General features: G+C 46.3%; 1 long non-coding RNA gene across 3 annotated transcripts in view; it reads left to right on the plus strand.

Annotated features, from left to right (window-relative positions):
* LOC137752265 (uncharacterized) overlaps nt 1-14,896 on the plus strand; it is an 85,084-nt gene that overhangs the window by 54,982 nt on the left and 15,206 nt on the right. For 2 of the 3 annotated variants that reach the window (XR_011071121.1, XR_011071119.1), the window contains exon 4: nt 1,431-1,517. This is a non-coding gene — a long non-coding RNA (uncharacterized lncRNA). Of the gene's footprint in view, nt 1-1,430; nt 1,518-4,452; nt 5,050-14,896 lie in introns of those variants that run through there. The other variant, XR_011071122.1, reaches the window with a different exon arrangement.

A 14,896-nucleotide genomic window follows, 5' to 3' on the forward strand; every position in this document is an offset into this window, starting at 1 on the left:
TAAACGGCCAAGTCTACCCCCTTATTAAACAGCCGCCCCCGAGCCCCCAGCCATAGAAACACAAGGCCTGCGTTTCCTGACGCTGTGGACCTGGACGGGGCCTCCTCTGCGGCGGGGAAGCCAGTGGCAACGGGAGCCTGCAGGGACCCGGCTCTATCCCCTGCTCTGAACGCAGGCATGTTGGAGGCTGATGGGGGGTAGGTGCCCAGGATGGAGCCATCGGCCGAGCTGTGACAGGCCTCCAGTCTTCCAGACTGCTGGTCTGACACGCCATCCAGAATAAAGCAGGCTTGAGTTTTACCAGCCCCCTTGAGTGACAGTCAGATTAAGCGTGACCCGTTGGATGGAGTGCTCGTCACAGGCTGGCGGGGAGACGGCTTCCGCGCTGGCCTCAGAGCTGGAGCTGCTGTGCCTTAGCCGGCCGTCCACGGCGGCGGCATCCTCCCCACCTCCCACCTGTTCTACCAAAGAATCAAGGACCCTAGGGACCGGATTCCAAACACTTCCCTGTGGCCGGGGCCGCATTCATGAGTTCTAAGGAATGTCATCTAGTCCTGATACAGACTTGCTTGGTACGGGTTTCCTGTGGTTACTATAATCAATATTAGAATCAAGATTAGAAGTCATTGCTGGGAACTGATGGCGAGGAAGGAGGCTTGTCAACGAGCCCGTCAGCGTCAGATGCAGAAACTGCTGCAAAGAAAAATTCTTTGCTGAGTCCTCAGCCTCAGAATGGTGACAATATTAACTCTCTCGCAAGGCTTTTTAGAGGAACAGAGGAGAAAACGTAAATGAAATTGCCTCGTGCATATTAGGTATATTAGGTAAATGCTTGTAGGATCTGGAACCTTCCTCTTTACCACTGAGTAGAACATGGAATAGGGAAAATCCATTTTGGAGTCAATCCCCAAGGCTCGGTTTCCGGCACACAACGTGGGTATCACTTGAAGGCGATTTGACGCAAAGGTATTAGTGTCATGGCGGAGCTGTGCTGCGTTTACAGGGGGCCCTGGTGCAAGGCAGAGGCTCAGCTCCCTCAGAGCCGCATCAGGAGACAGTGGAAACCCAAACACTATGGATTCTTTCCTGCCAGTGTTTTTTTTTTTAATTGGAGTATAGTTACTTTACAATGTTGTGTTAGTTTCTGTTGTACAACAAAGTGAATCAGCTATACGTATACATATATCCCCTCTTTTCTGGGTTTCCTTCCCATTTAGGTCACCACACAGAGCATTGAGGGGAGTTCCCTGTGCTATACGTAGGTTCTCATTAGTTATCTATTTTATACATAGTTGTGTATATATTGTCAATCCCAATCTCCCAATTCATCTCATCCCCCCCATCCCCCCCTTGGTATGTATACATTTGTTCTCTACATCTGTGTCTCTGTTTCTGCTTTGCAAATAAGTTCATCTGTATCATTTTTCTAGACTACTCAGCCATAAAAAGGAACGAAGTTGAGCCATTTGCAGAGACGTGGATGGACCTAGAGACCATCATGCAGAATGCAGAGTGAGGTAAGTCAGAAAGAGAAAAACAAATGCCGTAAAATACCGCTCATATGTGGAATCTGCCAGGCTTTTCTGGAACACCGAACCCCCTTGATCTGTCTGCCTTCCCACCTGTGGGCTCACATAAGCCAGTAGAGGGCAACCTTCCCCATGGGAGGTGTTTCCTAAGGCAGGGCCAGCTGTGTGGACAACTTGGGATTCTCCCACGGGCAGGTTGGTACCACATCCTGTCAGCCAGGCCTGTTCTCCTGCTTTTTACGGGGAAGCAGCTGGCTTCTTGTGCCCACCCTCTCCAACAGTGTGTCATCACAGGCCACTCCTGGGCCTCTAGGTTCTGTGTGGTGGTCAGAGGCAACCAGCAGCCCCGCTCAAGAGAATTTAATTCTCACCGTGTGTATAAGGGCCAACTTAGTAATTTTGCAAGCATTGTTTAAGTATTTGCGAACGTTTTGTTCATTAGACAACCAAAGTGCTTAAAAAGAAAATTAAACATATTTTCGTTATAAAAGCACTATGAAATGTCCAAGGGAATTTAATTAGCCAAAAGTTCTAAAGTCCTTTTGTAAACAATTACTTGAATTTAAATAGATTTCTAAGTGAAATCATAAGATTTGTTAAGTTTGATTGAAAAGCTTGAGAAAACCTAGGTTTTACAATGCGTTACTTTAAAAAAAAAATTGAACACTGTATTAATTTTTAACACCAAAGTCGCCTGTTTTGGTACTCAAAGTCTCCTTTCAGCACCACAAAAAACATGCGACAGCAAAGGTGCATAGGAGAAACCAGGTGATGTGTTTCCCCAGGGAAACATGATTTTTCTTACCTGTTCTTCTGAGTCTTATTCTTTTCCCATTGGATCTGGTTTTGCCCTTTGAGGGAGAGAAGAAAAATGTGAATTCAGTGTGTTGTCAGAGACGGACGATTTCACACGCTGAGCTCTATTTTTCTGCTAGAAAGTAATTCCTTCCGCCCTATCTCCTCCTATTAAATGATCTTCCATCTTGATTCTGTCTCCCCGAGAGATATCATCTACTTCTGGATCCCAAAGCTCTGTGACTTCTCTTCCAAACACCGGGCCCCTGACTCAGATACTAGCTGTCCCTAGGATGGGATGCTGTCATCTCGAATTCAGCACATCTCTGTGATCTCCAGTGCCTCCTTTTCCTTGTCACCCGGCTCAGAACCTCACGGCATCTTTAATGTCTTTGCCGTGGACCACTTTTATTTAATAAGTTCATTCGTTCTTAGAATTTCCTTACCACCGCCATTACCGTCAGAGGCCAAGTCCTTACTTCCAGACCACAAGAACTTTTTTTTGGAGGGAGGGGGATTTTTTTGGATTGATATATAATTCACATACCGTTGAAATTCACTTGCTTAAAGTATACAATTCTGTGTGTGGTTTTTACTATATCCTCAGATATGTACAAATATAACCACCACCCACCCCCAGAGCTTGTTCATCTTCCCCCAGGGAAATCCTGAACAATGACTTTTGAATGAGCCTTATTGCTGGTGGTCTTTGCACTTAATTAAATATACCTAGAGGTGGTTTGAGGGTTAAGCCGTGTTCGGTTCAAATGCCGAGAGCGCCATGTTGTCCTTAGCTGAGGTGACTGTGGTGTGGTGGCTCTGGGCTCCGAACCCCAGCAACACGACATACTATTTTTGTGGCCTTAATATTTCCTGTGCCCAGTTTTATCATCTGTAAAATAGGATAGCCATGGTACAGTACGAGAATAAGATAAACTGGCACGATGTGAGCCATCGATGAACATAAGTTGTTATTTTATACACTTCTGATCCAACCATATAACTTTAATGCATCTTCTTAGAATTTTAATTTTGAGATGACTGTAAATTCACATGCCATTGCAAGAAATCATACAGAGAGCTTACTCAGTTTTCCGCAGTGATAGCATCTTGAAAAACGATTGTCCAAATCACCACCAGAAAATTGACATTGATGCGGACAAGATACAGAGCATTTCTGCCATGACAAGGATCCTTCACGTTGCCCTTTCATAGCTCCCCACTCACTCCTTAGCCCCTGGAAATTCCGAATCTGCTCTCTGTTTTATCATTTCAATCACGTTAAGTCAATGCGATCATAGGGTAGTTGGGATTGACTTTCTTCACTCAGCACAATTCCCTTGAGTTCCATCCAAGTTGCTGTTTGTAGACACTGGATTCACTTTCATTGCCGAGTAGTGTCCTTTGATGTGGATGGACCACACGTTGTTTGACCATCTGCCCACAGAAGGTTTCCAGATTTTCACCATGACAATAATGCGTATTTATTTAGACTTCAGTGCTGAGAAAGAACTCTTTCGTAGATCTCACCTGTTCCATACAATAGCTCTGGGAGACAGACCAGGCCGTGTTAGCCTCACTTTATAGTGAGAAAACGGATTTGCCCAGTGTCACATAGGTTGTGCATGACAGAGCTGGCCCTCAGATCACCCTAGTAAATACCCTGCGCTTTTTTTTTTTCACCATATCACTCTGCTTCCTTTATAAACTCATTCATTCAGCAAACGTTTCCAGAGTGCCTGAGCTCTGGGAAGACAAAAATGACAAGACACTGTCCTTACAGAGCTTATGTTAGAGGGCAGTCAGAAATTCAAATAACAAAATAACAACCCAGAAAGGTAACGACTGTGATGCTGAAGGTGGGAAAAGAGAAGATGTGTTTGAATATGTGTTTGAGGGCAGCCTCACCAGGTCCCTGCACGTTGTGGGCATGGGAGCTGGTGACAGTATCATTCAGTTGAAGGCAGTGGTGTGTGTGTGCTGCTGTATAGAAGGTTCTGCTGAAGTTTCCCACGGAGTGTGACAGTTCCCTGAAGGTCATTGGCTGAGGACAGACGCAGGCTGGGACCAGATATTCTAATTTCTGTGACTATTCGAGTCCCAAAAATAAGCAGAGCCTTGTATGCAGAGACCGAGAGAAATACAACTTTCCTCGGGTGGCTTCTGCAAGAGGAGGAAAGACATTCGCATTCGCCAAGAGACCCGGACCTCAGACCCTGGAGAAAAAGGGACCCTAAGGAAAGCACCGGGTCGACACAGGAAACGAGCCCCAGTGCTTCTCAGATCCACACCACGTCTCCAGGACCACACACGGCGGTGGAATTCCGGCCACCGGTTTCAGAAACGACGCTGAGAGCAAGCCTGTCTTCACAGAGCTAGTCACCGTGCTGGGGAGACAGACCAACAGACACGCGCGGCGTACACAGTGTGACGGGTGCCACCCCAGGGCCCACAGGGTGAGTGCTGAGGACATGTGACAGCCCAGCAGAACGGTCCTGCAGGGCAGACGGGCCATTTGGAGGAACGTGGGAAGAGTTAAGAGCTAAGGCATGGCACCCCTTATCAAGTTTGTTGCCCACGGCTTCCCACCCTGTTCCTATCCGGGCAACATTAAAGAGAAAGCCAGCATCCTGGATTTCTCAGCTGGGCAGGACCCAGCTACTTTAGGTCACAGCCCTGCCCTCGGGGGGTTATTCTCCACAGTTATTGGCTGGCCTCTGAAGCATCCTTCCTCTGCTGCAAGAAAGAGCTCTTGTTTGCTGCTGAATAGCTTCGATAGCCTGCTTCCTGCCCACATCAGCTTGGAGGTCCAGAGGCTTCTTTTCGTTTTTGAACCATCTCCGCCCCTTTAAGTTCAAACTGATGACGCAGCCATCAATTCAAACCTTATAAACATGGTATGGGTTTCCCCGGAACCATGAGGAATTTATAAAAGTCACACTCACAAATATTTTGAGATGGGGCCCTGTCTGGCTTGGGATTAGATTTAGAATGCTGTAGGATAACACCCTTAAGAGTCTTAGAAGTCTTTTGACCAGCTGAGAGGTCTCGGAGACATGCCATTAAATATTCCTGAAATCGTAAAAGAGAACCACATCCTTGAGAGGACCCTTTTTTTTTTTTAAATTTATTTATTTATGGCTGCATTGGGTCTTCTTTGCTGCGTGCAGGCTTTCTCTAGTTGCAGCGAGCGGGGGCTACTCTTCGTTGCGGTGCGTGGGCTTCTCATTGTGGTGGCTTTTGCTGCAGAGCACGGGCTCTAGGGCGCGTGGGCTTCAGTAGTTGTGGCACACGGGCTCAGTAGTCGTGGCTCGTGGGCTCTAGAGCGGAGGCTCAGTAGTTGTGGCGCACGGGCTTAGTTGCTCCGAGACATGTGGGATCTTCCCGGACCAGGGCTCGAACCCGTGTCCCCTGCATTGGCAGGCGGATTCCTAACCACTGGGCCACCAGGCAAGTCCGAGAGGAACTTTTACCTTAAGGCCGTCTTATTCTGAGACTAATTTGCCTTCTGGAAAGGCTGGGAGTGTGAAGCAGTTTAATTTTGAACCCAGAAAATCCTGGCTTCTTTGTATATTCTATAAATTATGTTTGAAAACTGAAAAATTCTTCTAGTTCATTTCTCTTTATCTGTCCCTTATCTGCTGAAAGAAATCAGTTGACACTTTCAACCTTCTGCCCAAAACTTCCTTAGCCAAATCCGCTATCCATTAGCTGTGGATGGTTTTATTTTCCACATTTCCACATTTGTCACAGCTGAACAGGTGACAGCTTTGCTAAACTCCCCACCACTACATCACACGGATTTTTTTTCCTCCAGCTTCCAATAACAATTTCCTCGCTGCTTTTACAGGCCCGATAACGATCTTCCTGAAACTCTTTTAAGCCGTGGCACAGGCTTAAAGCCAATGCCGCACGGTTTACGTTTTTAAACGTCAACACCGCATTCCTGGTACCAATTTCCATTCTGGTTATCTGTCGCTGTGTAGCACACCGCCCGAAAACGTAGTGCCTTAAAACAGCAATATTTTCTTATCTTTCACTGTGCTGTGGGTTGACTGGTCACAGATGAGCGGTGCACACGGGGGTCTTTCATGTGATCGCAGGCAGATGTTGCTGGGGGCTAACGTCGAGGATGTGAGACCAGAGAAAGAGGTCAGGGTTAGACCGTGAAAGATCAGTGTGCCTGGTTAAGGAATTTTAACTTTAAAACGTAGTCAGTAGGGATTCCTGGAAGAATTCTGAGCAAGAAAGTGAGGTTATTAGCCCTTTCACAAGAAAATAATGAGAAGCCGAGTGGAAGTGGGGTGAGCGAGAGGCCGGAGAGGCGCAGGTTGTTAGAAGGCCTGGGGGTGGGCAGAGGCGGTGGGGTGGGGGGAGAGAGCTGAAGTTTAAGGGCAAAAAGTGATGTCCAGGCTCATCTGCTTCTCTCCATCAGTCCTGGCAGCTTCTACTGGAGGCTGCACCCAAGTCGTTCTCCTCTTCAAGCCTCTAGGAGTGTGCTCAGGATGGAGAGTGGTTTAAGGCTATTCGGAAAATTGTCAGGAATTATGTTTGAATAACCATAATAGAGTTTTGTTTTCTTCCTAAGTCTTCCAGAGGGCACTTTCTGGGGCTCAAAGACCATGCTACCCCCGTGTCCTTGTCATGGGCCGAACTTAACTCATGCCCTCTGCCGTCATCTCACTTGGCAGCTTGATTCCAACTTTTGACGACGCTTTCCTCCCTGAGATACTCTCTTCCTTCCATGCCGTGTCCAAGACACCCCATTGTCCTTTTCCTTCTACCTCCCTGCCTGCTTCTTTTCTGTCTCTGCGGGTGTAGCATCCTCTACTTGGCTGTTCCACGTCGGAGCTCCTCAAGCTCAGCCCTGGGCTCTCCTTACCTTTGTCTTGGAAACTTGACTCTGAACTCAAACGACTTCCAGTACTTCTTTGCTCTCATGACTCTTGTAACAGTTAGGATTGGGTTTGACTATAGATGAGAGAAAACTCCAAGTATCAGTAGCCTAAACGCTATAAAAATATTTCTATTCAGGGATCTAGTCTTCTTGTCGCTCTGCCATCCTCAACCTAGGACTTTTACCTCATGGTCCAAGATGACTTCTTGGGTTCCAGCCATCACAACCACATTTCTGTCAGCAGGCAGGAATAAGTCAGGAGGAAGGACACACCCTTTCCTTTAAGGATACTTGACAGAAGTCATACCTGGCACTGCTTATATTTCATTGGTTAAAATTTAGTCAGGTGACCACCCTGGCTCAAGGGAGGTTTGGAAATGTATGGCCAGCTAAAAATTAGATGTTCTAAAACTAAAGAAGAAGGAGTAAGTGGATGGACAGCAGGTTCCAGCTAGTCTTTGCTACATCTCCCAGATACATAACCTCCAGGCCAGACTTCTCTATAGCCCCTGCCACTTTGGTACTCAAAGACATCTCAGAACCAAATATCCAAGACTGAACTCATGATCTCTCTCAAATTTGTTCCACTTCTGGTATTTCCTTTCTCGGTGAAGGGCACCACAATCTCTCCAGCTGTGCAAGCCAGAAACCTAGGCGCCATCCCTGGCTCCTAAGATAGATAGCACTAATCGTTCCCAATTCATCCTTGCCATGGCTGCCCTGGGCAGAGTCTGATTCCCTGGCCCACTGTCTTTGGGCTTTGCCATTTGGCATCCTGGGGCTGATGCTATATGAGCGGGCACTTATTAGGCTGTGTCCAGCCAGAGGCTTGAAATGTGCTTCTGTGTTTTGGCTTGGCCTCTTGCCCTTCTGCCATCCACCGTGGAAGAGCTTGCCCCCAGGAAACTGCAGATTCTAGAATGAGAAATACATGGATTACCTACAACCCGAAGCAGAAATGCCCCCAACCAACCTGCAGACCTATAACAAGAAAAAGAAATGAGTATTGTAACCACTGAGAATTTGGGGTTGTTTGTTATCCAACATTACAGTGGAAACCACTGTAACTGTTTGTTTTACTACAGTGGAAACCTAATTAGTATAATTATCTTGTACTTACATATCTGCTCCTCCATTTAGTCTTGTCAATTTATCTCAGTAATATCTCTGGAATCTCATCACATCTCTCCAGCTCCAGGGCCACCATTATCTTAGCCCAAGCTATGGCCACTTTGCCTGGACCACTGCAAAGCCTCCCACCTGGTCCCACACCTCTGCTCTGGCCCCTTGGCATACAGCTCTCCACCCTGCAGCCAGACGCCCTTTGAAAAAGGCCAATCTTATTTATTTATTTATTTGCTTGTTTGTTTGCTTTTGGTCACGCCTTGCGGCTTGCGGGATCTTAATTCCCTGACCAGGGATCAAACCTGGGCCCACGGTAGTGAAAGTGCCTTGTCCTAACCACTGGACCGCCAGGGAGTTCCCGCCAATCTCATTTTAAAGAGGGATGGGTCTCTCCACTTTCTTGTCCCAGGCGATTCTTTTATTCTCGTTCATTTACAGATAACAGGGGGTTTCCTTATCCACGGGACCACTGTTCCCCACTGGGGCATATCCAGGTCACTACTTCACCATTATCTCTTGCGGGGAGAACGTCTTTAAAATTTATTTTATTGAAGTATAGTTGATTTACAATGTTGTGTTAATTTCTTCTGTACAGCAAAGTGATTCAGTTATACATATATATGTGTGTGTGTATATATATATATATATATATATATATATATATACACACACACACATTCTTTTTCACATTCTTTTCTATTATGGTTTATAACAGGATGTTGAATATAGTTCCCTGTGCTCCACAGTAGGACCTTGTTGTGTTTCCATCCTATATATAATAGTTTGCATCTGTGAAGCCCAAACTCCCACTCCATCCCTCCCCCACCCCCCTCCCCCTTGGCAACCACAAGTCTGTTCTCTATGTCTGTGAGTCTGTTTCTGATTCATAGGTAAGTTCATTTGTGTCATATTTTAGATTCCACATATAAGTGATACCGTATGGTTTTTGTCTTTGTCTGACTTATTTCACTTCGTATGATAATCTCTAGGTCCATCCATGTTGCTACAAATGGCATTATTGCATTCTTTTTTATGGCTGAGTAACGTTCCATTGTATATATGTGCCACATCTTCTTTATCCATTCATCTGTCGATGGACATTTAGATTGCTTCCATGTCTTGGCTATTGTGAATGGTGCTGCAGTGAACATTGGAGTGCATGTGTCTTTTTGAATTAGAGTTTTCTCCAGATATATGCCCAGGAGTGGGATTACAGACTCATATGGCAACTCTATTTTTCGTTTTTTGAGGAACCTCTATACTGTTCTCCATAGTGGCTGCACCAATTTACATTCTCTTGGGGGGAGAACTTACATGTGTCACGAGCCGTTGAACCGAGGGCGACGGTCTGCGTGGGCTGAACAAAGGTTGATGTCACCCTGGCTGGGCTCATGATGTGGGGAGAGCGGGCTGTGAGAAAGATGACCCCTCAGCCCAGGCCGCCTCCTGGCAGCGTGCCTTCCCGGGTGTAGACGGGCTGCCACGTGGGCTACGGTCCCACCCGGCCCTCTGGCGCTCCTGGGGCAGAGGTTGGGCAGTCCCTCCATGCCCTTCTCTCTGCATGGTTCCTACAGTCTGGCCGGTCCTTCTGGCCTCGTGCTCGCGATCCCCACCCACCCCACCCCCATACAGTCCAGGGTACGATCTACTCACTTTGGGTGAACTTCACCCCCCTGGTCTCTTCGGGACTTTGCCTTTTGGGTTCACTGGACGCTCTGCTCTTACAAATCAGAGCTCTGGCTCTCACAGCTGTTATCTCTCTGGACTGGAAGCCAATGGCCAAACCTTGACCCCGTGTTTGTCTTTGCCACCCGGGAAAGCGCAGTTTCACTCCTCCCCAGGAAGAGCCGTGCTGATTTAGGAGCGCAGAAAAGAAAAGCACAGGAAGACATGAACGTATTTGAAACATATTTCAACGCATGATAACGTCACTGTCCGTCTCCACTTAAGACTACTCAGTAGCTTCCTGCTGATCTTAACATAAAGAAGAAAATCTTAAACATGGCCCAAAGAGCCTAAATGGTCTGGCTTCGGCCTTCCTCTCCAGCTAATCGTCCACTCCAGCCCCTCCAGCCTGCTTTCTGTACCTTGGAAGAGCCACACTGCCTCCCCCGCTGAGTCCTCCTTCCTCTGGGAAGCCCCTCTAGACACCCCCAGTCCCTGTGACGAACTCCCATAGCCCCACTCCTTTAATTTCAGGAATTTCTTTCACTTGCTGGATTATTTGGTTGCCATCTCTCTGTCCCCGAGTCTGTAAGCTGTGAGAGAACTGGCATGTAGTTGTCTTTTTCATCACTATTTTCATTCTTTTTTGGTCACGCCATACAGCTTGAGGGAGCTTAGTTCCCCGACCAGGGGTCGAACCGGGGCCCCCCCTGCAGTGGAAGCTCGGAGTCCTTAGCACTGGACCACCAGGGAATTCATTATTTTCATTCTTCAGTGAATGGATGAATGAATGAATGGGATAGATGGATAAATGGATGGATGCAGGGATGGTAGTTACTGGTTAAAGGCAATCGTGCAACTCTGGGTCCTAATCCAAATTGGTCCATCAGAGTATCAAGGAGCAGACACAGCCTGATGAATGGTCGGAATATATATAGCTGCCTATTTGGGGATAATTTGAAATAGAAAAATTAAGTCCTCCTTAATCACCTGGTCCCACCTCCTGGAAATTTTACCACTTAGGGTTATTCCTTTGTGCTGGTCCTCAAGAAACTTTTACTAAAATTCCAATAATTTTAGGAGAGTTCAGTCCTCACGAGCTATATTTTAGGCAGCAGAATTCACGGCTGAGCCCTGGAGATCAGGGGGAGAAGGAGGATGGGGAAAGAAGAGAAATGGAGAGGTGGGGAGGGAGACAGACCGTGAGAGGGACCCTGAGAGGGAGTCAAGCCAGCGAAGGCGTCATCAGCTTCACAGATTTGCCAAGATCCCATCCTTTTACTTTTACACTTCACGATCCAGCAAAAAGTCATTTCGCTGCTTTGAGTTTTTTCCCCCAAGGCACAAGGATACAAAAACAAACCAGGGAAACTTCTTCAGAGGTAACTGGAAGCACATGGATGTGAGATGTTTAGCATTTGAATATATCCTCTTGGAAAACTCACTCATTCATCCATTTACTCATTAAAGAAATACTATTGTCAATCACGTGCCTGGCCCCGGGGGCACTGGAAATAGAGAATGAACCAAACAGACTGCGTTTTTACCCACATAGGATAGTGGGAACTTCCCACAGGGGCTTTTAGAGAAAAAGACATGCGTTCTTCTGGGTCCACCCAGACTCCCCTGGCTTGTAACTGCCTGGAAGCAGTGGGACGGGGGGGGGATCTGGGGAAAGTTGGGAACTGTATGACATTGTTGAGAGGCACAGAGAGCATCGAAAGGGAGAGGAAAGAATATTCTCTTTTCCCATCTTTTTAAATTTTTGGTGCGAGGACCTGGGCAGATGAGGGGAGACAGGGATGTGGTTAGAAGCTGGACTCCAGGAAGTGTCATCTGTGTGGTTTGAGTCACTCTAATGGCCTGATGCCAGCCTGTAGCTTTGAAGCTTTGCAGCAAATAGAGAAAAGATGTCTGATCTGCAAAGGAGAGTTTAACTGGCTGGTGGTGCGAGAATCAGATCTGCTGCATCTTATTTCACTTTACTGATTTCCTTTTGTTCCCGATATTCAATTTCTACCCTTCTTCAGTTATGTAAGAGCTGGAATCTTCATGTTCTAGCGTCCTACCCTTAATGAAATTCCTTCTATTCCTTTTCTTACTTTTATTACACATTCTTCCCCCACCCCAGGCCATTACAGAGGGCACGTACAAAATAAAGCGATTCCGCGATTTCAATAAAAGCCATGTAATCTCTTCCTAAAGCACCACTCTGCTTTGGAAAAATCAATATTCCTCCATTGGCAATTTCCCATAATGTGGTTAGTTTAACAAAATTTGAAAAATCAAAATGTTGTGAGAACAATTGCATTCTTCCAAATTCTCCTTAATTTCCTACCCTCCAGTGTTTCTTAGACTCTTTCACGTCTTACCTCATTGTTGGCTAAGGGAAAAGCTCAAGAAAAGCTGGCCTTGAACCATTTCAGAAGAAAGGGTGTATCAGTCAGGGTGGCTTGGTTGTAAGGGATAGAAACTCGCTGTGAGTGAGCCCAAGTGGAAGAGGCGTAGATGGAGGGTGTGGGACTTGTTAGCAATGGGACGGGAGGGCACCTAGGCAACAAAAGGAGCAGACGTCCCCCATAGAGGCCCAAAGCGAGCGGTCCCTTCCCATCCCACGCTCAGCTGGACAATTATGAGGATGGTGGGGGTGCGGCTGGAAGAAGAGGTTCTTCTGTTTGGAAAAGGTGTCTGGGCTGAGGGCTTGAGTGTGCTTAATGGGCAAAATGATTGTCTTCTTGCCCCATGGTGCGGGGCCCCGTTCTGGACTCCCCTGCTTGGAGAAAAGGGAAAGCTTTCAGCAGAGCTGTCTGCAAGAGCTGTGTCCACTTCCTCACCAGTGGAGCTTCCAGCCACCCGTCTCTGCCCTGGAACTGTGCATGGCTAGATTACCCACAGCCTCCATACTGCCAACTCCAGTGGACTTTCTGGTCCTTCTGTTGCTCTACCGGACACTATTCCCTGGGCATCTCTGATACGCCCCGTCCTTGCTGTCTTCTCCTGCACTGGCCTCTCTTTCGTGCTCTTCTGCCAGTTTCTCCTCCTCCTCTTGTCCCCTAGTTGTGGGAGTTGCTCAAGGCTTGGCCCCGGGCCCTCTTCTAGTCTCTGTGTTCTCCCGTTAAGCAGGTCCATCAATAACATTCCCGCTTAGGGGTGCCCTGGGCATCTCAGTCTTAACATACAAAACAGAGCCCTAGAAGCGCCTCCCTCAGTCCGAGTCTGATCCTCTCCCACTCTTAGTAAGAGGTGCCATCACCCCTGCCCCATCAATATCGCCCCCTGGTTACTGGGTTCCATCCTCGATTCCTTGCATTTCCACTCTCTGCTGTAGAACCCAATAGCACGTTCATTTGGCTGAACCTCAAATACATCTGCCGTAAGCTTGTCTCTCTTGGTCTCCACCACAATCATCTGGGTCAACGCCACCATCATATCTCACGTGGTTGACCAAGCAGCCCCCTAACCGGTCTCATCCAACCAGTTTTCCGTAGAGCATTCTTTGAAAGGCCGATTATGTCACCTCCCTACTTAAAATCCTTCAATGACGTTCCATTGCCCTAAAGATAAAGGCCAGTATCTTCTCCAAGTCCCACTAGGTTCTGCCTGTTCTAGCTCCTCTTCACTGTACAACCTCATCCACGCCTGTCTCCTGCTCTCTCACTCGGCCAAGGCACACAGGATATCCCTAAATTCTTGGAATACACAAAGCTCTTTCCTGCCCTAGGACCTTTCTACTCACTCTTTCCTCTGCCTGGACCGCTTCCCTCTATGGCTTGTTTGTTATCTTTTTTCATCATTGTGTTATCATTTATGACTCAGCTTAAATGTCACCTCCTGCAAAAGACCTTGGCAGATTACCCTATACTCTGCTCTAGTACTCACTTATTGCCCTCCAAACACAGGTCAGCATTTGCAATTATTTATTTGTTTATTGCATCTCACATTAGACCATGAGCACCCCAAGGACAGGGATAATAACATCTGCCATGTTCTCCATTTTTCCTCAATGCCTAGCAGAAGACCTGGCAGGTCATATGTGCTCAAGGAGTGGTTTTTGAAGGAATGCATAAAAACAGCATTGGTGATAACTAATGCCCTGTGAGTCAGGGTTCTCGTTTTGACTCCTGAACTATAGATATTTTTGTTGGTGAAACTTTTGGGGAAAATATTTAAATAATCTGGAACTGGGATCATGTTATGTCTGAGTAAGATGTACTCAGAGAATTCCATGCTGCATTAATTTTCAAATAGAACAAAGCTACATTCCTTCAGAAGACACCAGAGGAGGAGAATTTCTATGACAAGACTATTTCTCACTCCAATTCAAAAAGTCTCCTAGTAAGTAAGATATAAACAGAGTATCTTTGAAGTTAATATGGAAACTGCATTGGAATCTCGATATGCGATGAAGCAGAAAGGGTGAAGGTAACACTGAGATGCTTTTTTGGGAACAAACTACAATGTGCTATCAATAAAAACATTCAGACTCTGACCACCTTCTCCCCACTAAAAAAAAAAAAGTTATTTAAAAAGAATTCTTCAGCATCATCAAACAGGAGATAAGATTATTTGAAGATGAAGTCTAAGGAGATATTTGACATTAGCTCATAATTACCTCCTCACAATTCTTTTCAAAAAAAAAGGGAAAAAGAGCTTTTTAGTAACTGCAAAATTTTCAATAAAAATAAGTTCTCCCTTCAACAACAATACCATTGAACCACATTTTTTTTTGAGATTGGGCTCTGATAAAAAGATCAAATAATCTTCTTTTATTTTTCATTACTTACGATTAAATGTTCTTCATTTATGTAGTTTTTGCTTATTTTTCAAACACTTCACTTTTACTAAGGTTGTCTAAAAATTTTGTTTGAATGATAAAATATAACCA

The sequence above is a fragment of the Eschrichtius robustus genome, chromosome 18 (genome assembly GCF_028021215.1).
Source record: "Eschrichtius robustus isolate mEscRob2 chromosome 18, mEscRob2.pri, whole genome shotgun sequence".
Taxonomy (NCBI): Eukaryota; Metazoa; Chordata; class Mammalia; order Artiodactyla; family Eschrichtiidae; genus Eschrichtius; species Eschrichtius robustus.